The sequence below is a fragment of the Neofelis nebulosa genome, chromosome 17, assembly GCF_028018385.1.
Source record: "Neofelis nebulosa isolate mNeoNeb1 chromosome 17, mNeoNeb1.pri, whole genome shotgun sequence".
In the NCBI taxonomy this organism is placed as follows: domain Eukaryota; kingdom Metazoa; phylum Chordata; class Mammalia; order Carnivora; family Felidae; genus Neofelis; species Neofelis nebulosa.
In genome coordinates this window covers 41,275,061-41,298,324 of record NC_080798.1, presented here as the reverse complement: position 1 = coordinate 41,298,324, position 23,264 = coordinate 41,275,061, and the positions used below count along the sequence as shown (strand labels likewise).

Genomic DNA, 23,264 nt, shown 5'->3' with positions numbered 1-23,264 from the left:
GGTTAGCACACATTTATTGAACCTACCATATGTTTGTGTGCTTCAGATTCAGTGATGAAGTATCAATAATTATTGGTCTCTAGATATCTCTCATAGAGAGACAGGAGCGAGACAGGCAAACACAGGGGATAATACAACGTGGCAAGATCAAATTATACACAAGATTGTCTGTGGCAGGGAAAGGTCAGGGGATCTTTTCTGAAATGTTTGATACCTTAGCACAGTTCTGAAAAATGTCAGATAATAAGGAATAGGAGGCAAAGGAGGGGGGGGAGCAGAGGGAAAAACACATTCACTGAATATTTGCTATTTTCTACACACTGTGAATTCTCACTTTTCTCACTTAACAATAATTCTCTGAGGTTACCATTTTACAGATGTGGAAACTGATGCTCACAGAGGTAAAAAGATTGCTCACAGCCAGTAAAGGCCATAAACAGGATTCAGACTTGGGAAGTTCAATTTCCAAGCCCATTTGCCATGCCATGGAATTCTGCATCTTCCCCTGAGAAGAGCAGAGGAGAAAACAGGAGTGAGCAATGGTGTGGACACTTATGGTAGGAAAGAGAGCAGCTGATCCTTGGGTTCCATGAATAGAAAAGAATTGTTGACAAAAGGTTCTGAATGGCAACATGAAGGCATCTGACTGACCTCCACACTAAGCTCTGGGGTAACCTCAATGCCTTTGTTTATCTTCTGGCCATTACCACTGCTCCATGTCGTATTTAACCTGTGTTTCAGAACAGGCCTCCAATGGACACAGGGTCAATATAAATGTATCCTTTGCACATAGTTTTGAAAAACTATGCCTAGAGTGACTGTAATCAGTAATCATGGGCTTTTAGAGGGAAACAGGAACGTAGACATCTTTTGGGCAAGCCTCCTTATTCTACACAAAAAGAAGTGGCTCAGAGATAGGCAAGTATTTGTCCAAAGTCAGAGTTCAGAACACAGGTCTTCTGCTCCCAGCGGAGTGATATATGTTTTTAGCTAATTAAATATCAGCTGACACTGCCTTCCTGACCCAGGAAGTGATTTGTGGACACAGGAAAGGGGAGCAGCCTAGTGCCCAAAACGGGTTCATGGAACTGCAGTCTGGGGACTCTTACTTCCCACACCCAATCTCATACTCACACACCTGGTCATCCTGCAGATTCTCTTAGGCAATAATAAGCATCTACATGTGTCCGATTGGCTGAGTCAGTCATATGAGAATAATCCTTGACATCTTCCTCTCTCTCACCTGCCATAACCAATTCAACACAAAGTCCTGCTTCTGTTTCCAAAACACACCTACGGCCTGCATCCCTCTTTGCTGCCATGGTGTATCCCAAGCCCGCAGCCCTCTCTCCTGGTTAACTGCAATGGATCACCATTCAGCCATTCTTGCTTTCATTGGCTCACAGCCAAAATAGTCTTTGTCAACAAATACAATCCGAGCACTTCTGCTTAAAAAAAAAAAAAAAAAGTCCACATTGCCCATTGCCCTTGGGGTACAATTTCCTTTTCCTACAAAGCCCTGGATTATTTTTCTCTGTGCACTTCCTCAAAATACATTAAGCATCAGGCTTATGAATCTTCTTTAGGTCCTCAAATGCCCCAAATCCCACCTTGCCTCAATGCTCTTACACAATCTACTCCTTCCATGGAACACTCTCTCCCTATACTTACCCTAACTCTTCTGCATACTTTAACTCTCAGCTGAAAAATAATACCTTTAACAAAAATTTCCCTCTCCTCCCCTTACTATCTCTCCCATATAAATTAGTTCCTCAGTGAGAATCCCTTGCAGACTGTGAGCAATTACATCACATTTAATTATTCATTTATTAGCAAACTGTTTGATTCTGAGTAAGCTGTTCAATTCTCTGAGCTTTCTCGTTCTTGCCTATAAAATGGGCATACTTTGTAGAATAGTTGTAAGGACCAGAATTAAAGCACTTAATAGGCATTCAATGAATAGCTACAAAAAGTGTTATTCTTAAATTTTACCCATAGCCCAAAACAATACTCTGTACAATAAAAATCAATCACGGCTTAAGACCCAGAAGTAAGGTGACTATCAATCAGAATAGAGAGATTCTTCTGGAATACTGTTTCCAAGAAGACTCTTAAGCCACCTGTGTATATGCCACCTGTGCATTCCATTTTGACCTACCTGTGCTTTATGGAAACACCACTATTAGCTTTTTGCCATGAAACAAGGCCATTGAAAAGGGAAAAGACACGTTTACAACGGGGTAAAACACTGAAATACAGCTTATGATGCGGAAGTTCAACTGTCTTAAGCTGAGGACTCTAAAGAAAGATTTTTTTTAAAAAAGCTTTCTCCATTGGGTTACAATGATTTCTGCCTTCTCCTTCTCAACACAGATAGTCAATGTTTCAATGTTCATAAAAATTGGAACACAGAGCTATCTTGAATCCTGTTGTCCAAATTGTAGACTATTTGCAAAGCAATCCAGTACCAATCTTGAATAGCATTTCCAATGGTTCTCCTGGAGCACAAACACATTTAAATGCGCCTATTCACAAGTTTAAAAAAGAATGTAAATGTATGCACATATGAACATTGAAATAGCCTTCTGTGAGGCAGTTTAATAAGCCAATCTCTTAGTCCATACAGCAAACAAACTAGAATTAGAAATCAGAAGCAGAACAGTCATTATGCATACCTGTAATTCATTTTAAGAAATTCGTATGTTCCAGAAAAGTTGTCTGCACCCCACCATTTTTTAAATTGGATTATATTTTTAACAACACTAAAGGAAGTAGCTGTTTTAACTAGCATTCGAATGATACCTTTGGTAAAGTGAAGAATCATTTCTGTAATATGAATAATTGGCATCATTAAATTCACTTTGTAAACAAGGGATACTTGTACCATGTTTAGATTCAAGCAGGTGATCCATCTGCTCTTGGTTTGGGGATTCATTCATTCAGTTAGCATTTTGCATGCATTTGCTATTCATGTATTCATTCTACAAATATTTACTGAGTGCTTACCATATGCCTGGCACTGTGTTAGATGCTGAAGATACAGGAATGAACAAGAGAGGTGATATCCTTCGTCCTCCTGAAGCTTGTACCCTAGTGGGGCAAGGTGACAATAAAAAAGAGGTAAATAAAAACATACAGTACAATCTCAAGTGGATATACGTGTTACAAGTAAGAATTGAGCAGTTTAAGGGGATAGAAAGGGATGGGCTGTAGGGGGCTAGAGTGTTGGGTGGGTGCTTCGGTCATTGGAAGAGCCAGGGAAATCCTGGTTAAACAGGCAAAATGAAGGAGCAAGCCAGGAGAAAGACTCAGGGCAGGGTGCTTCAGGCAGAAGGGACAGCAAGTGCCAAGGTCCTGAATTGGGAGTATGTTTGTGCTTGAACAATAGCAAAAAGCAAAGTGTGGCTTGAGTAATCCAGGGAGAGACGGGAAGATCAGCAAGATACTTAGGAGCCAGCCCATGATACACTTTCTAGACTATGAGGTATGCATGAGGCAACTGTTCTCAGCACCAGTAGGGGCAAGGAATAGAAGACTCCTAGAATCCACAGATTTCTGCCCACCATGGAAAGGGACAGTTCTACAAACAGATTAACATGTGTATATCTTTTCCCTTACATCCTCTTTATTCCTCTCTTACCTTCACTGCTTCTATTGCCCTTCCCTCCCTCTCTCCCTTCTTTCCTTTCACCCTTTCATGAATATTTATTTTGTACCTATTGTGCCTAGGGATCTGATGGATGCTCACTTTCCTGGGTCTAGAGAAAAGTTCTCCCTTTCCCCCACATACTCCCCATTCACATCAGAATTAGAATCTGTTGCATGAGCTTCTCCACTGGGATAACTTGTGAGTCAAACACATAGGTTGGAATCCTAACTCCAAGACATACCTGTTGTATTATATTGGGCAGTGCATATAATTTTCTTGCTATGTCAATTCTCTAATCTGTAAAATAGGGATAATAAAACATACTTTGATGGGAGGTTTTGAAAATTTCTAGTTTTATATGTACGCTGGTGATTGTTATTATGACATTATTATAATACACATAATGTAATAATAATTAATTATTATAATAAATTATTATTATTACATTATTATTTTTTCCTTTACAACTTGAACCTTAAAGTTAAAGGAAGGACATGGTTACACGGTTTGGTATGAGGTTGAAACTGTCTTCTGGTTCCATCTCTTCTAATGTCCTAGAATATTATATTCCTGATTATAGGATATAACCCATGGAATATGACAACCCAGGACAACCCAGCATGGAGGCAGGATGAAAGTTGTTTGTGCCTATGGGAGATTGTATTCATGTCCCCAACTCTTCACCCTTCTCTGTATTTTTGCCAAGCACTTTTTGCCAAGCACCTCGGAAGTTTCTCTCAATAAAAAAGCAGACTATGTTTCTCCACCCCTTGTCTTTCCATCTGACCATGTGGTATGCTTTGGCCAACAAAATGAGGTAGAAGGGACAGTTTCCAGTACTAAGACTAAACCACAAGAGGCCATGCATATTTCTGTGTGACATCTTGTGTAGTTGCTCGCGCCATGAGAATATGCCCAATCTGGTCCCAAGAAGAGGATGGGAAATACAGGAAGCTGAGCTATTACCATAGCCTAGCCCAGTCTGGACCAGGCAACCCCAGCCAGCCCACAGATGAGAAAAAATAACTGTTATTTTAAGCCACTGGCATCCTTCATAATCTAGTATTATTATGGTGATATCTGACTGATATGCTGCATTAATTTAATCAAAATATTTATTAATAAACGTTATCAATTAATCCAGCATATTTACTGGACATCTATATTTAACACACGAAGTACTGTGTGATACCAGAAGGGTATCAACCTTGCCCTTGGGGAACTTATAGTCTAGGTGAGGGAGGAAAACAAAGAAATGCTTCTGGTAAGAGTAGAAAAAGGTGTTTCAGGGAAGGAGGTTGCCTAGAGTCAGGGTTTAGCAGGAGATGACTGGCTGACAACTCCTAGTGGTGGAAAGGGGAACTGCATCTATGAGAGGCTCCTATTCTTTTTTTTTTTTTAATTTTTTTTTTTTACATTTATTTATTTTTGAGACAGAGAGAGACAGAGCATGAACGGGGGAGGGTCAGAGAGAGGGAGACACAGAATCTGAAACGGGCTCCAGGCTCTGAGCTTTCAGCACAGAGCCCGACGCGGGGCTTGAACTCACGGACCGCGAGATCATGACCTGAGCCGAAGTCGGCGCTTAACCGACTGAGCCACCCAGACGCCCCTGAGACGCTCCTATTCTAAAGAAGAGTAGAACTTAAACTCCAGAATCTTCTCTGGAAGAAACCTCTGCAGAACTTACCTTGGGTGAGCTCTCATTTACAGCTAGTCTCTGAGAAAGGGAATGACTCACTCAGGGTGACTCAGTGAATTTGTGGCAAATCTAGGACATGAACCCAAGGGCACCTGCCCCCAAGTTTGGCACATCTAATTCTAAAATGACCTTAGATGGGTCTTACAGTGTCAGTAAACTTTGAATTGCCCTAATATTCTTGGCCAGAAGTTTTATTACACATATGATTTAAAATAAGATTAATCCCCACAATTATTATAATTCATAATTGTAACATGCTTCTTTCTTGCTCAGGCCATTTAAGGTATGATAGTAATCAGACCTTGTAATTAATAACAGTAATTAATACCTTTCATTTATTGAGCCTCTGCTCTAAGCACAATTTTTATGGCTTTAGGTAAGTGGGCACATTGAATCCCTGCAACAATCTAGGCACAGATAATAAGCCCCATTTTACAGAATTGGAAACTGAATCTCAAGGAGATAAAGTCTTTGCCCAAAGTCATACAGCTAGGTAAGTGGCAGAACCAGGAATCAGACACAAATCAAAAGTCTGTGGTTTTTCCACTTTTCTCTGCAGACCCAGCTGTGGGAACCTTTATTTGAAATGTTGGTTCACAAATGGCATTCCTGTTCCATCTTTCTCAATGTTTTCCCTCTGCCTGGAGAAGGCATGATAGGAGCCCACCGCAATGTGATAAAACAATCTCCCTACTTGGATCTTGCCTCATGTTTTACACCTTATACCAAAGGATGCCTCTGGAGCACAGGCTTTGAGGAGACCTAGGGGAGCTTGGAGCTTCTAAGTGGAAACAAGGAACTGACTCAGCAGGGCCTGGCTATCTTCAGAGTCTGAGGAGAGGCCCATCAAAGGGATGAGAGCCCGGTACCTTTGATGAAGGAACCAACAGGAAGTTATTAGCCTCATGCTGACAAGGACAAAGACAAGAAAAAGGCCATTTGGGCCTCATCTCTGTCTGGACTGGAAGAGGCAGGAAGCAGAAGGGGCTGTTTAATCCTGGCTCCAGAGCAACTTGAACCCTGGCTTCCTCCCTTGAAGAACAAGGTGAAGGAAAGGTGAGGCAAGTTAAGATAAACACCCAAACTTTTGGCTGCCTGGAGGAACTGAATCTTTTAATTTAAGCTGTCAGTAGGTTCTTTCTTCTTCTCTCTCTCTCTTTTCCTTTTTTAATCTAAACTGTAATCACACAATACTCCACCCAAATGCTTGATATGGATTTCTAAGACAGATCCTAACATAGTCATAAAAAATCCCCTCTGAAATGTGCACTTTGTACTGTGTCTATGTGTAGGTGTGTTTAAAATGTCACGAACTGGAATACCTAACTCTAGTTCCCAGGAATTAATCACTTAGAAGAGTGAAAGGGGGAAATTAACTTGCTTTAACACTTACAAGACTCTCCAAAGCAGGCGCCAAAATAGAACTTACTGAATAGACGTATGGTTATCTTTCCATAAGAACTAAAACTCTTAAAAAAACACACACACATTTTTCTATAAATTTGCCTTGCAAAATTTTCCCCCCTAAGGCTCAAATGCAAGTCACAGACTCTCACAGATTCCTCACAGGGAATAAAAGTGTAAAAAGAAGTTTTTTTTGGGGGGTGGGGCTGGCGGGTTTGGCCTTTTTTTAAAGTTACAATTCAATGAATTTTAGTTAAATGTGTAGATTTGTGCAACCATAACCATCATCTGATTTTAGAACATTTTCAACACCAAGCAAAGTTCCTTCATGCCCATCTGTAGTCAACTCCTATTCCTACCCTTAGCCAGGACAACCACTGATCTGCTTTCTGCCTGTATACATTTGCATAATATAAATAGAATGAAACAATATGAAGTTTTGTATCTGGTTTTTAGCATGTTTTCAAGGTTCATTCATAATGTAACATGCATCAGTATTTCTTTTCTTTTTAATGCTAAATACTATTCCATCTCATGGATATACCACATTGTATCCATCCAGCTATTAGGGATAATGCTGCTGTGAATTTTCAGACACACATCTTTGTGTGGATAGGTTTTCAGGTCTCTTGAGTAGAATCAAAGGCACAGAATTGCTGGGTTGTGCAAAGAGATACTGACTGCTGCTATACGCTAGGTTCTATGTGATTCAGGTATGCTCTGTCAGTGGAAACCTACTAAGCAATTCTTGACTTATTTTTAAAACCAGCTGATACTACCTATCATTAATGGGACGATCTAAAAACAAGTCCCCCAAAACAAACAACAACAAAACAAACCAAAAAAAAACAACAGTAAAAGAAACAAACACAACAGCTCTCATTTGATGCATTTTGAACAGAAACCAGAGGGCAAATTCCAACTAATATCAGATCACAAGTGTCCAGGCTCCATCCTTGGACTCGCCTCCAAAATGGAATTCATTGAAATGGGCAGAAAACATGAATAGACACTTCTCTAAAGAAGACATCCAGATGGCCAACAAGCACATAAAAAGATGCTCAATGTCGCTCCTCATCAGGGAAATACAAATCAAAACCACACTCAGCTATCACCTCACACCAGTCAGAGTGGCTAAAATGAACAAAACAGGAGACTAGATGCTGGAGAGGATGTGGAGAAACGGGAACCCTCTTGCACTGTTGGTGGGAATGCAAACTGGTGCAGCCGCTCTGGAAAACAGTGTGGAGGTTCCTCAGAAAATTAAAAATAGATCTACCCTATGACCCAGCAGTAGCACTGCTAGGAATTTACCCAAGGGATATGGGAGTACTGATGCATAGGGGCACTTGGACCCCAATTTTTCTAGCAGCACTCTCAACAATAGCTAAATTATGGAAAGAGCCTAAATGTCCATCAACTGACGAATGGATAAAGAAATTGTGGTTTATATACACAATGGAGTACTACGTGGCAATGAGAAAGAATGAAATATGGCCCTTTGTAGCAACATGGATGGAACTGGAGAGTGTTATGCTAAGTGAAATAAATCATACAGAGAAGGACAGATTCCATATGTTTTCACTCCTATGTGGATCCTGAGAAACTTAACAGAAGACCATGGGGGAGGGGAAGGAAAAAAAATGGTTAGAGAGGGAGGGAGCCAAAACATAAGAGACTCGTAAAAACTGAGAACAAACTAAGGGTTTAATGGGGTGTGGGTGGGTGATGAGTATTGAGGAGGGCACCTGTTGGGATGAGCACTGGGTGTTGTATGGAAACCAATTTGACAATAAATTTCATTTAAAAAAATAAAATAAATAACATAAAATAACATAAAAATAAATAAAATGTAAAAAAAAAAAGGAATTCATTGAGCTTTTTCTCACGGATGGAAAGATGCCCTCACCATCACAGATCCTGAACAACTTTGTGTACGTGTAATTAGATTGGCATGGAGTTCACGGTCCCTTTATGCCCACGTGGGAAGGATGAGAAAACCCTGACAATAGTTAGAAGCTGAACAAGCGCGAAATCCAGCTATCTTCTCTCCTGGGTAATGTCACTCACGCGCGGAAGTGGCGCGGTGCGAGCACCCTGTTGCCGTGGCTGCGCCCCACCGTAGTGAGGGGACTTTCGGCGGAGGCCTAGGACGTGCTGAAGTTTTAGGGCTTACAGCACCCGGGAGTGGCAGATGAAAAGATAGGACCAAAGGGGCTGAGAGGAAGCAAGAGTGTGGAGGGGCTCAGGTCAGGGCCCAGCCTGAGGAGGAGGCGGCAGAGGCAGGTACAGCGTGCGACTCACCCGCGCGCTGCGGAGAAGCGCTGAGCTTCGGTGGCCTCGCCAGTCGCTCGCACCTGGCGGGAGTGAGGTGCGGGGGTGGGCCGTATCCAGTGCCGGGAGAACTGTCGCCTCTCGGCCTTTGGGACGTGGGGGGTAGGGAGCGGAGAAGCGAAGGAACCCGGCAGCGTAAACCTAGCGCCCCCTCCCCCAGCCGAGGAACGGGCAGATTGAAGGCCACGGCCACATGGAGGGCCCGGGGCGCGCGCTGGGAGCCGAGGCGTGGGTGGGGGGGATCCCGGAGGCCGCGACGTCGGCGGGCGCGCCAAGGGGGAGGGGCGGCGTGCCCGGAGAGCCCGCCCCGCCCGCCGCCCCCGCGCACGCTGCCGGGCGCCGCGCAAAATCGTGTAGCCTCGCGCGCTCGCTGCCCGGGAGCTGGGTCGAGGAGGGGACCGTGGGGGACCAGGAGCCTGAGGGCCGGTTCCTTCTGCTTTCGCGCACCGTCCGAGGCTTTCTCTTCCTTTACTCGCCCCCGTTTTCCGTTGACTCCTCGGTCCTTGCCCATCTCTTCCTCGGGCCCATCACCGCTCCCCTTCTTGCCCATCCTAATCCCCGTCCCTCCTGGAGATTCTTTTCCCCGTTATCCCTTTGCTGCTTCGCCGTCTCTCTGCGTCTTCTTTTTCCGCCACTCCCCACCTTGGAAACTTGTTCCAGCCAGGGGTGTCCACCAGGTCACAGTTGTTTCCCTCGACCCCGGGGCCCTCGGAGTGTGGGGGTGCCAACCACGTTCGGGGTACCATGAGCGCCCCGCCCAGTCCCTGGCGTGACCCCTAGGCCCCGACCCTGGCTGCCTTCTCTTCCCGCGACTCCGCGACGGCAGGAAGCGGCTGGGGTTCCCCCCCCCCCCCGCCAAGGAATAAAAGGGAGGACAGAGGGAGGGCCCGCAGGAGGACGCGGGCCCTGCACCTTAGGCCCTCTCCCGCGGAGCCGCACTCCCCGCAGAGCCTTCGTGGGTGTGCGGCGATGGGGCCTGAGGCAACAAGTGACGCTGACTGCGGGGGCCGCTGGTACCTGCCTGTGGCGGGGGCCCAGGCACCCTCTAGGGGGGCGGTGGCGGGCGCGAGGCCGATTCTAGCTCAGCCTTCCCCGCGCCCCCCCTCTGCAAGCGAAGCGCGGCGCGGGCGGGGGTACTGGGAGAGAACCGAGAGACGTGGCTCTTCCCAAGTCCGAAGTCTCCCTCCCCAGGTTTCCCTACCCGCGCCCCAAGCAGAGTTTGAGAGATATGGGGGAGGCGCAGGGCAGAAGCCGCCGACGTGGAGCGATTTTAGGAGGGGGTGGTAGAGTGAGGAAAGACAATTCCCGATTGCCTCCCCCGCTTGGGCGATGCTTTCCTCCAACGCACCATCCAGTCCTCCCGGGCAAGGGCCCAGCCTGGCCAGCTGGAGCGGATTTGGGCGAAGGAGGAAAAGGGGGCTCCCAACCCCTCCCCGGCTTCCCTCCGCCGCCCTCCCTGATTGGCTGTGCGTCCCCGGAGCCCAACTTCAGTCGCTCCAGACTCTGTCTGAGCCCCAAGGGAGCCGGAGTGCAGCGACCCGGGGCGGCAACGAATCCAGGGGTCAACATCTGTGGGGCCCCTGGGGGGAGGGGCGCGGACGCGGTCGGCCCCCGCAGCCTCCGCCAGGCCCAGCTTTCCGCGTCTCGCGGCCTCGGCTCCTCTCCGCCCCCCGCCCTTTCCTTCCCTCCCAGCAGCGGCCTCCCTCCTCCTCCGGCCCCCCCCACCCCGCCCGCCACCTCCCCCCGGTTTCTCATTCCTGCCACTAGCGCGCTCGGCGGCTCATTCCGCGGCCGCCGCCAGCCGAGGGGAGCGTCGCGAGCAGATGCCGCGGGGGCCGCTCGCAGCCGCCGCCGACTTGTGAATGGGACCCGGACTGGGGCCGGGGTTGACACCGCTGCGCTTGGCTTGCGCCAGGGACCGACGGCCCCGAGCTCGCGCCCACCCTCCAGGGCCCCAGGTGAGGCTCGCCGCCAGTCCCTTCCTCTCGCCTGGATTGGGCTTCTTGGAGTGGGGGAGTGGGGGGGGGGTCTCTGGATGAACGTCTGGAGGTGTGCGGAAAGAGGTCTGACTCGGGAAGATTTCACTAATGCAACGCAGGAACGGGGGGAGGGCGGAGGTAAGAGATTTGTTTAAAAATCAAAAAGGGAGAAGGGAACCAGCTGTGGGCGCGGGCGGCGCGGGGGGCAGAGGCGCCAGATGTGCGCTCCAACCTCTCTCCCCCGCTCCGGCCTCCTCTGGGGTCTTCGCCGAGGCCGCGGGAGAGGGGCTTTGCGCCGGGCTGGGGCAGACGCTGCAGAGCCGCGCTCCGGACGCGCCGACTGCCCGCGGTCGGGTCTCTGGGGAAAGTCGCCCCCGGCGCGGTGCCGGCCCGCCCGCCCGCGCTGCACCTCTTGCCGAAAGCGGCGACGTGACCGCGCTCTGCAGGGTTCCTTTCCCTTCCTCCCTGTCCCCGCCGAGCGCTCTCGGGGCTCAGCCCTCCTTGCGCGACCGCCGGGGAAGCCCCGGACAACGGAAGGGACCGGGCTCGCGTCGGCGGTGGCCCCGCACTTTAATTGCCGGGCTCTGGGTCCGCTGACTGCGGCTGAGGGGCGGCCGATTGCGGTGCGCGCTCCAGCCCTCCAGCCCGAGTCTCTGCTCGCGAGCTCCGGGGGCCGCCCGTTAGCTCCCGCCAGCCCAAGGAGAGGTCGGCGAGCGCCTCAGACTCGGGCTCAGCTCTGCCCGCGGCTCGCGAAGCCTGCCAGGGTCAACGTTAACTTTGCGAACCAAGCCTTGCCCGAAGCCTGCGTCTCCTCCCCGAGCGCGCCAAGCCTCCCTAGCTCCCCGCACGCACGGCCCTCCTCCCTTAGCTTTGCCCCGGAACGCGAGCCGGCAGAATGGGAAGGGCGGTGAGGAGAGGACCCTCTTCCCCACCCCCACCTCAAGCCAGGCAGAGCTGTGAAGAAAAGAGTCCCCGGAGAAAGTGGGGTCCGGGAGGCCCCCCGGTCGCACTTCTTCATCCCTTTCTTGACAAGGCCCTGCTTTCGCTGGGGCGGGAGGGTGTGTGTGGGGGGAGGGGGTACCCCACACGCCTCCCTCTCCAGGGCGAAAGGTTTTCTAGATGCTAGAAAAAGCCCTGTTGCTTTTGCTGATAATGCAGCAGGAATTTCACGGGCCATCGCACTGCTATTAAGAAATTACATCTTTTAATTATTTAATAATACCATCCCTGCATGACGACGGGTTGTCCCTAAGGGATGGGGGTGGAGGGTTGTTCCTGAAACCCTGCTGTAGGGGCATATAGCTCTGCCTGAAGTCTTCCCTCTTGTCTCCCCCTAAAGAAATCTTGTTCTAGTGGTTCTGAAATCTTTCCTTGTTTTAATCTTCCGATCATTCCTATCAGGTTAATATGAGGCAGGGAGTAAGTTTTCGGTTTAATCACAGGGAGGACACGATAATTAATCTGGCAAGAGGATGGATCAATTTCTTTATCACTTGGGCTTGCAGCAGACATCGATGGTTTTGCGGGGTGTCTGGCTTTCCTGGGGATGGGGATGTAGAAGTGTTCTCAGGAGCGGGGATCAGCCAGCATCGCATCAGCACCTTTGCCAGGCTGGGCTCTGAGCGCTAGATCCAAATACCCCGGGAGAGAAGAGAAGGGGCTGACCTTCATTTCATTAATCCTGGAATTATTTTTCCTGCATATGTGAGATGCAGACACCAGAACACAGAAGTAGTCCCTGCCCAACCCTAGCTGCAGGGAGCCTGGTCTTCTTCCAGCAGAACAAAGGAATAAAAGTTGCAAAACAAAGGGACAGAGTTGTGGCCAATACCAGAGGGACCCTGAAGCTCCTCGTCACTAAAGTTCCTTAATCCTGAGCTCTGATTCCAAGTTTTAGAGTTGGCCAGTGGGCCCTGGAATTCGAACCTCCTTGCAAAACTGAATTCCTGCCTAGTACAAAGAAATGTGAGTAGTTTCCAAGTGTAGACCAGGGAAGGGCATCTGAGAGGCCAGGAAACTTTGCTCGAGTGAGAATTATCTTTACATCTTCCTTTTGAAACATGGCAAATTAATGAATTAAAAATGTGTTGCAGCCAGGCTTTATTGTTAATAACAATTATTCCTATCGTTTTTGTCTTTATTTCAGACTCTGCATAAGCTGCCCATTTTGTTACATTGTTTGAAAAAAAGATATCAGCCCTCCTCTCCTCCCACCTCTGTGATGGGGGTGGGGAGAGAGAATGAAGAGGTCTGAGATAGGATCATCTGTTGAGGCCAAAACAAGTAGATTTACTCAAACTCGGCTTACTGCTTACTAGAAAAAATTGGCTTTTAAAATAGTTCTAATTGAAGCAGTGGGCCATCTTGATAACACTTCAGAACTTCCATTATGTTCAGCATTCCTATCAGAACACCAGACAGTAAGACTACCAGATACCTAAATTCTATTTTTCAATTAAGATGCAATCTTTTGTTAATTTGAGAATTAAAAAAAAAAAAAAATCACGGCTCTCTCTTTTTTTTTTTTTTCTTTTTTATGACCCAGGACTCTTTGCAGGGGTGGTGGTGAATGTGTGTGTTTGTTTGTTTATTTGTGAGAGGAGATGGGGGCAAGGTTGAAGAGCCATGCCATGATTTGGGGGAATACAGATCAATTTCATGCTCCTTTAATGCACTTGTCTTCATAATTCATGGTTTTTCTTCCACTTTGAATAGAATTACATGGCTGCCTTGTAAAGATTCTAGTTTGGGGACCCTCTTATGGGAAACGCCATGACTTTGACCTCAAAGCTTGATTTACAATGCCACAGCTACACTCCCATGAGCTCAATGTGTCTTGAAACCTCGCCTGTGAATGTCTGTGACTTATGAAGTTGACAGTTCACATAAACTTTGATCTGTGATATTCAGATCTATGTTCAGAACCATCTAAAGGAGATCTGCAGATTTGATTTTAGTTTTCCTTCATTTTCAATACATTTATGTAGGCAAATGTTCAAGAAGCATAACCATTTTGTTTATTTTCAATATATTTTTTTTCACTTTGATTAGGCATACCTAATCTTTAATAATAAGACACTGGTCTATGGGGGTTGAAACTAGGTAGCAAACATTTTATATTACACTGTAAAGTTTGCAGAATGACTATGAATTCCTGAGTCTTTTTCCCAGAAAATCTGAACACCGTGTAAATTTATCAGCCTATGAATAGTCGTTGGGATTTTTTCCCCCTTAGGAAATTGGTCATTGTTTCAGAAAAAGTTACCTAGTTCCTCAAGAGCCCACATTCTATATCTGCCAAGCATGTGAGTTCTCAACTTTTCTAATCCATTGTTTTTGCCCCTAAAATACGTAAAGATCTTTGGTCTATATGGGCTAGGGGACAGACATCAACAGGTATGTTAAAAAAGAAAAAAAAAAAGCTGGAGAAAGTTAGGCAAATTCTGGCACACCAGTAGTACTAAGAATCCATCAGGATTCCATCAGGATTACTGTGATAGTCATCCACAGCCTCTTCTATGGGCAGAAAGAACTAAAGAAAACACTCGAGGAGGATAATTAGACATCTTTCTGCTATAATTTTACCCTGACATTGAAAGCCTTGTGCATCTCTGGAAATGGGCTCCTTCGCGGAAGATTACACTTCTGGCCACTAGAGGGCAATGGCGCCCTTCTCCAACTTTCTGCATGGGGCCCATCTGCTTTTGAGGGCACCATGAAAAGCGGTTTTGTTACCACCACCCCTGTCTGGCCCTCTCAGGAGAGACCGAATTCAATCTAGCAGTGGTTCAGGCTACCGCCTGAGCAGTTTGTCAGGATTAACATCTTTCTAGTCGGTGGATCCTTTACCTTCAGCCTCTTCTTCCCATCTTGGAGTTTACTAGAAAGTTGGAAAAATCTTGTAACTTGAGATTATCTGAGCAGAAGGTGCTTGGGGGCTGGGGTGCCTGATACACAAGGTCAGCTCTCAGTAAGACAGTGATCTGGGAGGATTTTCTGGCTTTTTTTTTTCCCCTGCTAGAAAGAGCATCATTTGAGACTCCGAGGGGAAGCGAATGAATAAAGAAGAGAAATATTAGTGACATTACTGTGGTATCATTGCCTATTCTTTCAAGAGGTTTTTAAAACATCTGCAAGACATTTCTAATTTGCAAAAACGAATAGCAGTATGATCTTTGGTAAACACTTTGGGGCATGGAGTTTTAATGTAACTGTAAATGTTTTACTGTTACCTTTAAACCATTCTTGATATTGCTGTAAAAAAAACCTAAATTTAGCAGAGAGTAAAATTTAATTCAAGATTGGTCCTTGACTTTTTTTTCCTCCTCAGTGATATGGAAATTACTGCTTATGATTAAATTGCATATTTTAGGTTGCCCAAATTTATATTTGTTACTGTTTGATAGCGTCATTATGAAAGTTCAGAAGAATAATGTAAAAAAGATACTAACGCTATATTATAATTAAGAGGAAAGCTCTAATAAAAAAATAAGTACTGTCCTAAGTGGATTCTTAATTTTATTTTTTTAACTGAGTACAATTGCCTCCCTGGTGAGTCAGCAGTGCAGTTCTGTGTATCTCTGAGTGTGTTGGAATGTGCAGGCAGTTGATGAAGAAGGAATCAATGCAAATGGATTATGGGAAGGAGTATTAAGTAACTCAGTGGAAAGTAAGACAAAGTGTTTTGTAAACCAATGCTCACTCACCACCGGACAGTTTATTTAACCCGAAAAAAAGAAAGTACTTTTAAATTGTAAGTGCTTGTGAATAATGCATGTTTGTTAGAACTGGAGGCAAAATTTCATTGTTATTTGGTTTAATTAGTCATCAGACTGTTGCAGGGTACCAGGATTCTTATTGAGATGAATCACTGTTCTCATAGTCTGTCCGGTTAAAGTTTCTGTTCCGGCACAGAATCTCGTACACCAGGATATTAAGTGAGATAGAAGGATGAAAGAGAAGAGAGGAAAGGAGGAAAAGGAAGAGAAAAAAAAAAAAAAAGCATGAGAGAGATGAATGGTGCTGTTTCTCCTGACGGGCCAAGTACTGGTGACACCCGTCCCCCCCAACCCCCTGCCTTTGTCTCTCTCTACTCCTTTAACCCATGTGAGGTGCTGAATCCGGAAAGCTGGCCTAAACAGCTTTACAGGCCATAGTAAACAGTGGCTAGGCTCTTATTCTATTGCTTTCTGGCCCTGAGAACAATCCTCAAAGGATATTGTGAATTCTTCTCGAATTTTTTGGGTTGTTGCAGGTGAAGAAAACCCTACATTCACTTCCTCCGTGAATTCTTTTCTTTGCCAGAAATCCACATGATGTGGTCCTCTGTACTCGCATGATTTCACAATTAAGAATTTATAGAAATTTCTGGAAGAAAATGGCTCTGGACACGGTGTCTTCCACATTCTGAAGATTACCTAACATAGCATCCAGAGTGTGGAGTCTCCTCCTTGTGTTAGTTTAAGATGCGCAGAGATCTCTTTTCAGCCATCGTTAGGCTCTGTCCGTGAGGGCAAACAGTGAGAATTTCGAGTAGCATCCACACCACCAGTGGCGTTTATTCTCAGTAAGAACCAGCATGGAAGAAGGCAGGCTTAGGCGTATCAGATATGTACTGTGCAGCCACCGCCTCCATGGATCTCCGGAAAGTGTTACCCATGATCACATCCTCAAGGCTCAGACTACTTCCATCATCCCCGAGGCTTAGACCGCCTATTGGGTCAGCAGGGGATTAGGGCGAGGAGGGTGGTGCCAGGTGTAAGTGCAGAGTAAGATCCTTGTCTCTGTTTGACATTTTGATATTTTTGCACATCATGGACTTTCCCGTTCAGTACGATTTTTCAAATATTGCATTACAATAGTATCCGTGTCGATTACTGCATTTTTTGGCAAGCCCTTCTATTTTGTGCCCAAGGACCATGCCTCCCCTGACTCACCCTAGTTCCAGCCCTGCCCAGCACTTTGATTCTTTGCACCTGCACCTCCAGTGCTTCCAGGGTATGTGACTAAGAATAAGCAACAGAACTTCTAAGACACAGATGCCTCCTCTGTAACAACAGAAATCATAATGATACTCATGTCCTAGCATTGTTGTAATGATAAAATGAAAACTGAGTGCAGTGTCTGATTCATGATAAGCCCACACTAAACACTCAGCCCTTTCTGTCCTCTCAGACCTGGGATTGAGTTTTATAGACTAATGGTGGAGGTAGCAATTCTTCCTTATAATTATTAGGCCAAAATCCTGCACTGAACATTTGCTTTAGATTGAGGCCTCTCCCAATTAGGGATGAATTGTTTATTAGTGCCTGCCTTTTTTTGAATTATTTCATAAGTTTAAGTGATCCATCCCTCTTCCATTTAAAATATTCAAGAAGCAGTTGAGATTTTAGAGATAATTATGGCTTCTGAAAAGTGCCTCCCTCCTTCCTACCTTTGCATTTTCTCTCTGTTCATTTTTACATATGGGTTGCTGTGGTAAGTTGCCCCGAAGTAATATCTTACTGGGAAAGTTTGCTAAGCATGCGATGTTGAGATATTCATCACAAGGTTTGCTTTCATTTAAAAGGGGCTCATTACTATTCCAGACTAGCTTAAATGATAATTAGCCCCTTGATAAATCGTCTCCATTTCAAGCTTATTCCTGTTTGTTTTTCAGGTAAATGTAGTTTGGGATTTTAAGGGGGTGGAGCAGTGACCATTTTAACTCATGAAGACACTGCACTGAAGAAGCTCTCGCCCTGCCTGTGGTCCTCTTTGGGTCCAGGTAGAAGCACAGTGATTTGGCACAGCATTGAAAATAACAGGAGCCCTCACCCCACCAGCCATTAATGGTTTTCTGACTCTTTTCCGGCTCCGTGGCATGGTCGGGCTGGGCTTTCCAAGGCTCCTGAACCTTCCAGGTTGTCCTGCTCTTTCCCATCTGTAGCCTTCTTGTGTCGTGTGTTTCTACCCCAGGCCTGAAGTCTCTCCTGAGTATTTCCTGAAAGGAAATACCTCCCCGTGTTTGCCTGGAAAAGGGAAGGAGGAAGAGCCAACTGTTTCACACCCTACCATGTGCCAGGTGCCGTGCCTCATTTATTCTACGTCCTCATCCTGTGGAGCATCTCCACTGTACAAAGGGGGAAACTGACTCGCAGGAGGACTCTGGACCCTTGTCTAAGCTCCTGTGGCTGGAGGAAGAAAAGCTGGGTTTCCCAGTCTGTCCTGAATCCACATGCCCAGAGGTTTTCTACTATATGTGATGCATGTTGCAAGCTGGGGCCTCCCTGGCTTTCTAGAGAAGAGCAGCTGGGCCGAGAGCTGAGCCGACTGCTCAGACCTGTGCCCCTACAAGACCCCAAACCTTATTCATTAAAAGAAACTTCTGAGATTTTCTGGTATAACTATCCTCCCAGCATGTTTTCTGTTTCACTGTTAATCCTGTATCTTCATACATGTCCTGATGACAGCCTGCTAACTACCTCTCAGGGAACCCATCACACTAGCTGTGATCCATTAACTCTGTTGATTAAGATCCCACATCAGAAGAGGAGTGAAAATACACCTCTTTTGTAACTTTATCCCAGTAGTTAGTCTTTACGTCTGCTCCCCATCACTTTTTCCTCTTCCTTACAGCCCTGCAAGTATTTGAAAATCAGTATCATATAGTAGTTAAAATCCAGCATTTATGGAGGCTTTAGCTAGTTTCAGTCACTGGGCGAAGAACATTCTGTGTGAGACTTATCCACAGTGACTTTGTGAACTGGTAAGATTATTGCTAACATCGTACAGAAAAAAGAAACAAACAAAAAAGACACTCCTGGTGTTCCACAACCAGTAATTGAAAAACGCAGGCATCCCACGCCAAACTTATGCACTATCAGGATGGTCCACCCTTTCGTGCTTCAGCTAATCTGATGAGATAGTTTCCAGACTCCTCTCCATTCTCATTTCTCCCATTTGCTTCCACTACATTATGTCATTGTTCCCTTTCACACGTGGCACCTTCTCTCAGATTCTACATCGTATAGTCTAACTCCTATGTAGCGATAGGGCCTAGTACTTCCTGAGTGAGGAGTGGACATTCCACTTCACCAAGTAGGAATCTGATGTGTGAAGTCATCAACAGAATTGCCAACCTTCAGTTAGAGATGAGGGTCCAGGGACCCAGGGAGGAAACGTGACTTGCCTGAGATCACATGGTCATTTAGGGCAGGTGAAGCAAGAATGTGGCAGTCTTGGCTCTTAACTCAGTCTCTTACCGCTATCTACAAACAAGTTTGTTTGTTTGTTTTTTAGAGTAGATATACTGGTGGTCTAATTTTTATTTAAACATATCATTAGCTCCATTATCTATCTAGATATCTATCTGTCTACACACACAAAGATACAACCTGTTATGTCATTAGGTAGTTAAGTTGTGATACATAAGTATGGGCCTTTCCATGAATCTTTATTTAGAAGTCATGGTCAGCCAATCCAATGTCTTATGGTGATATTTTGCAAACTGTACTATCTGACCTTGGCCTTCAGGTCTTTCCCACTTTTTTTTTTTTTTCAACGTTTTTTATTTATTTTTGGACAGAGAGAGACAGAGCATGAACGGGGGAGGGGCAGAGAGAGAGGGAGACACAGAATCGGAAACAGGCTCCAGGCTCGGAGCCATCAGCCCAGAGCCTGACGCGGGGCTCGAACTCACGGACCGCGAGATCGTGACCTGGCTGAAGTCGGACGCTTAACTGACTGCGCCACCCAGGCGCCCCAGGTCTTTCCCACTTTATAGTCATTATCATTAATATCTTTATTCCATGTTTTCATAGCTAACAAAGTAGAGTGGCATCTCACCTTGCCACCTCTTGTAAGCATTCACAGGACTCACTGGCAGGGTTCAGTTTGAAATCAAGTTCAAACCCATCTGTTTGTCACCTACTTTAATGAAAGGCTCTGGGCCGGGCACACAGAAATAGTCAATCATAAGGCCTTCCTTAAAAAAGCAGCAATCTCAGTGGTGCAGAACATACTATGTCTGTCTATAAAAACTCAAGATCACGAACAGTAAGTGTTGCAAAGGAAGAATAAACAAATGTGGGCACAGGACGGGCAAGTCACAACTAGTGTAGTAATCCAGGATGGTCCGGGGAAGGAAGGCAGTTGTGGCTACCATGTCCTGATGATGGCTGCTGTATCATTAGTGATACGGAATACATTACCCTCGGTGCAAACCATAGAGGCATTGAGAACTTTCATCATTAGAAATCCTTCCTGCGATGCAGCCAAACTGTCTCCCCAGAGCTTATATTCTTTAATACAAGCTGTTGATGCCATGCAGAATGGATGTACTTCTTTCTCCACATTCCAGTTACTCAGTATTTATTGTTTTCCAGGAAGCCTTCTCCCCAGCTTTAACATCTCCGGAGTGAACACCTCATTCATTTTTTGCTCCAGCCCTCCTCGGAGGACTGAAGACGAAAATCTAGACGGCTAAACTCTGGACTATCCACTCCTTTCCACACACTTCTTTTATTGCAGCCCGAGGCTACATTACATTAGCTTTTATTGCCAGTCACATCACCCAGAGGACTTATGCTCCACAGTTTATTTGTTTATTTGTTTTTCCTTACATGCTGCTGTTAAGTCACATTTCCCCACCTGTCCCTGTGCACGAAAGACATGACAGGCACCTTCAGTTGTTAGCACAGGCTCTGGAATCAGGCTGTCTGACTGCAACTCAATTTACCATTTCTCAGTTTACCCATCCATGTGCTGTCTTAGTAATATCTCCCTTACAGGGTGGCTCTGATATTGAACAATATTAATATATAAATACGCTTAAAACAGTGTACAGAATGGGGTAGCTGTTACTATTATCTTGGTTAGATTTCATATTGTTAGGTTCAGTCCATGGATCCAGTCTCCCAAAACGTGTTTAAGTTTAAATCTTTAGTCTGTTATCCAGAATATCTGTCATCCTTCATAGCTTCATGTTATGAGTTGGCTTTACTCTGTCACCAAGCTTTCTTGGTAAAAACAAAAAAACAAAAAACAAACCAAACCAAAGTAAACAAAACAATAACAGCAATAAAAATACCCAGAATAGGAGCAGGGGCAGAATCTTATTAAACAAGACAGTTCCTTTTCAGTGGTTCTTCAGCCTGGAATTACAATATTCTACATGTTAGTCATTCCTTGTAGCACACATTTGTCATCTTGTTTGCTTGTTTGTTTGTTTGGCTGCAAAGTATTGGAACCCCCGTCCTGTGTTTGGAGAATAGCTCACAAGAAGATTCTCTATAGAAAGAACACTACTTGTACTCCAGAGGCCTGAAGGGCCAAAGAGTTGCTTCCTTAGCCCTCTTGGAAGCTAGAACACAGACTCAGCTCCAACCTCCCAGTGTGTTTTAAATTTAGATTCAGTAGCTTACGTACATGCAGACACACACACACACACACACACACACACACATACAGGTAAGACCACTGGCCATGAAGAACTCACTCTGGCTTTTGTGGCAGTGGTTGTACCATTATCTGATGTCTGGGGCCACTGGGATGGTAGAGTAAACTGTAACTACCCATGTCCAGCAAGGATAGCTGTGGTGCCCACACCCACCTGATCCATGACTGTGTCTGGTCTGCGGATCTGACTGCCCCAGGTCCCTGACAGCATGACCTCTGTGTTAGCCCAAGGATAGGATGATTAGGTGATGTTGTGCCTGCTTATGGCTGGGTGAGTTGGGGCAGCAAAGACACACAGGTAACTGCTGCCTCTGAAGCTGGCCTCATACCATCCCAGGACAACTTTCCTGACCCACCTTTGAAAGAAATCATCATCGCCCTTCCAGAGAGTGAAGCCTTCAGGGTAAGCTCAGAATTTCTGAGCTTCTAACATTCTGTAGCGTGTCTAATGGACCAGGTAGTTGAACACAGAATGGCTTTGATTTCATGTCTGGTAAAGCTCCTTGCCCACACCCGACTCAGTTATCACCAAGCTGCTCAAGACTCCTGGAGCCATGCATGCCAGTTTCTATGTAATACTCCCTGACTGCTCACCATGCACACAAATCCAGACCACAAACCACAGATGACTAACCAACCAGGTGAAGCTGGGTGGGCAGCTATGTCAGTAGGTACCAACATCATATTATCTGTTTATTAAAACATGTATATTTAAAGGTTTTGTCTACTTAACAACATATTTAAAGATTTTATAAAATCATTTACGGTAGCAGCAGAACTGTATTTAAAATCCAAACCCAAGCTGAAAAAACAGGTTGTTGATGCAAACAGTTCCAATTCATAACACTTTGCCCTAAAATATCCCAAGAGTTGTGAGGAAGTTGCTCTTGAACTGGCTTGCTCCACTATCTGCTTCATGTATAGACACAGCTGTGGTAGAAGATATCGTTTTCATTTTTATATTATTCTTGAGAACCTAAGAAGCACTATATAAATGAAGTGTCACTATTAGTATTATTATCTTAGAGTAGAAATTGCAATGTAGCAGTTAGAGCTGGGCACGCTTGCCTTCGGAATAATGCCTTGGTGATTCTTGTGTTTTATTCATCACCGCTCCTACTGCAAACATCACAAAGAATCTTCAACTTCAGCAAATCTCGGCAGTGCATTTGGGAGCATTAGTCAGGAGACTAATGCAGCCTGAGAGGATGTGTCTTTGAAGTAAGGGATGGGTCCTAGGGAATTATTTCAGCGGCCCTCTCCCCATCAACCCCATTGCCATCGTGCCCTGCATTACCAGCCAGAGAGGCACTCGGTTTGCGCTTAGAGAGGCGTGCCTGTGTTCCTTTCTTATTGGCTGCTTAATATCCCATTTCTCTGAAGTGGAGAAAGATCACCTGTCAGCAAGTTTGCTGCCAATTGCTTACAATTTTTCCCTAATAAGCTGCCTGGTGATTCCCTCCCGGTAGGCAGACCAGCCTAGTGCCACCCTGACACTGCTGATAAATAGCTGTGTGGCTTTGGGCAAGCCAATTAACCTCAGTTTACTCATCTGTAAAGTGGCCTTTTGGGTCCTTTCCAGCTCTAAAATGATGTGGCCCTCAAATCTCCCACAAATCCTTTGGCTCGGTGCTATCCAGCTGTCACATCTCAGCATTCTAGAGAAAGCCATGCAAACAGAAACACCAGGATGTGTAGCACAGGCTGGATTTGCCCAGAGTAGCCAGCAGGTGATAGTGGACAGAGTATGCCTGCAGGG

General features: G+C 45.7%; 1 protein-coding gene and 1 long non-coding RNA gene across 3 annotated transcripts in view; one reads left to right on the top strand and one right to left on the bottom strand.

The window, feature by feature from the left end:
* Positions 1-9,340, bottom strand: part of LOC131499359 (uncharacterized) — a 171,306-nt gene extending 161,966 nt beyond the window's left edge. The window contains exons 1-2 of the long non-coding RNA XR_009255824.1: positions 9,060-9,340; positions 3,007-3,090 (exon numbers count right to left, since the gene is read on the bottom strand). This is a non-coding gene — a long non-coding RNA (uncharacterized LOC131499359). The remainder of the gene's footprint in view (positions 1-3,006; positions 3,091-9,059) is intronic.
* A 1,519-nt stretch (positions 9,341-10,859) lies between these two features.
* Positions 10,860-23,264, top strand: part of CDH11 (cadherin 11) — a 152,949-nt gene continuing 140,544 nt past the window's right edge. For both annotated transcript variants that reach the window (XM_058708284.1, XM_058708286.1), the window contains exon 1: positions 10,860-11,047. The gene's annotated coding sequence lies outside the window, so the exon portion shown is untranslated. The remainder of the gene's footprint in view (positions 11,048-23,264) is intronic.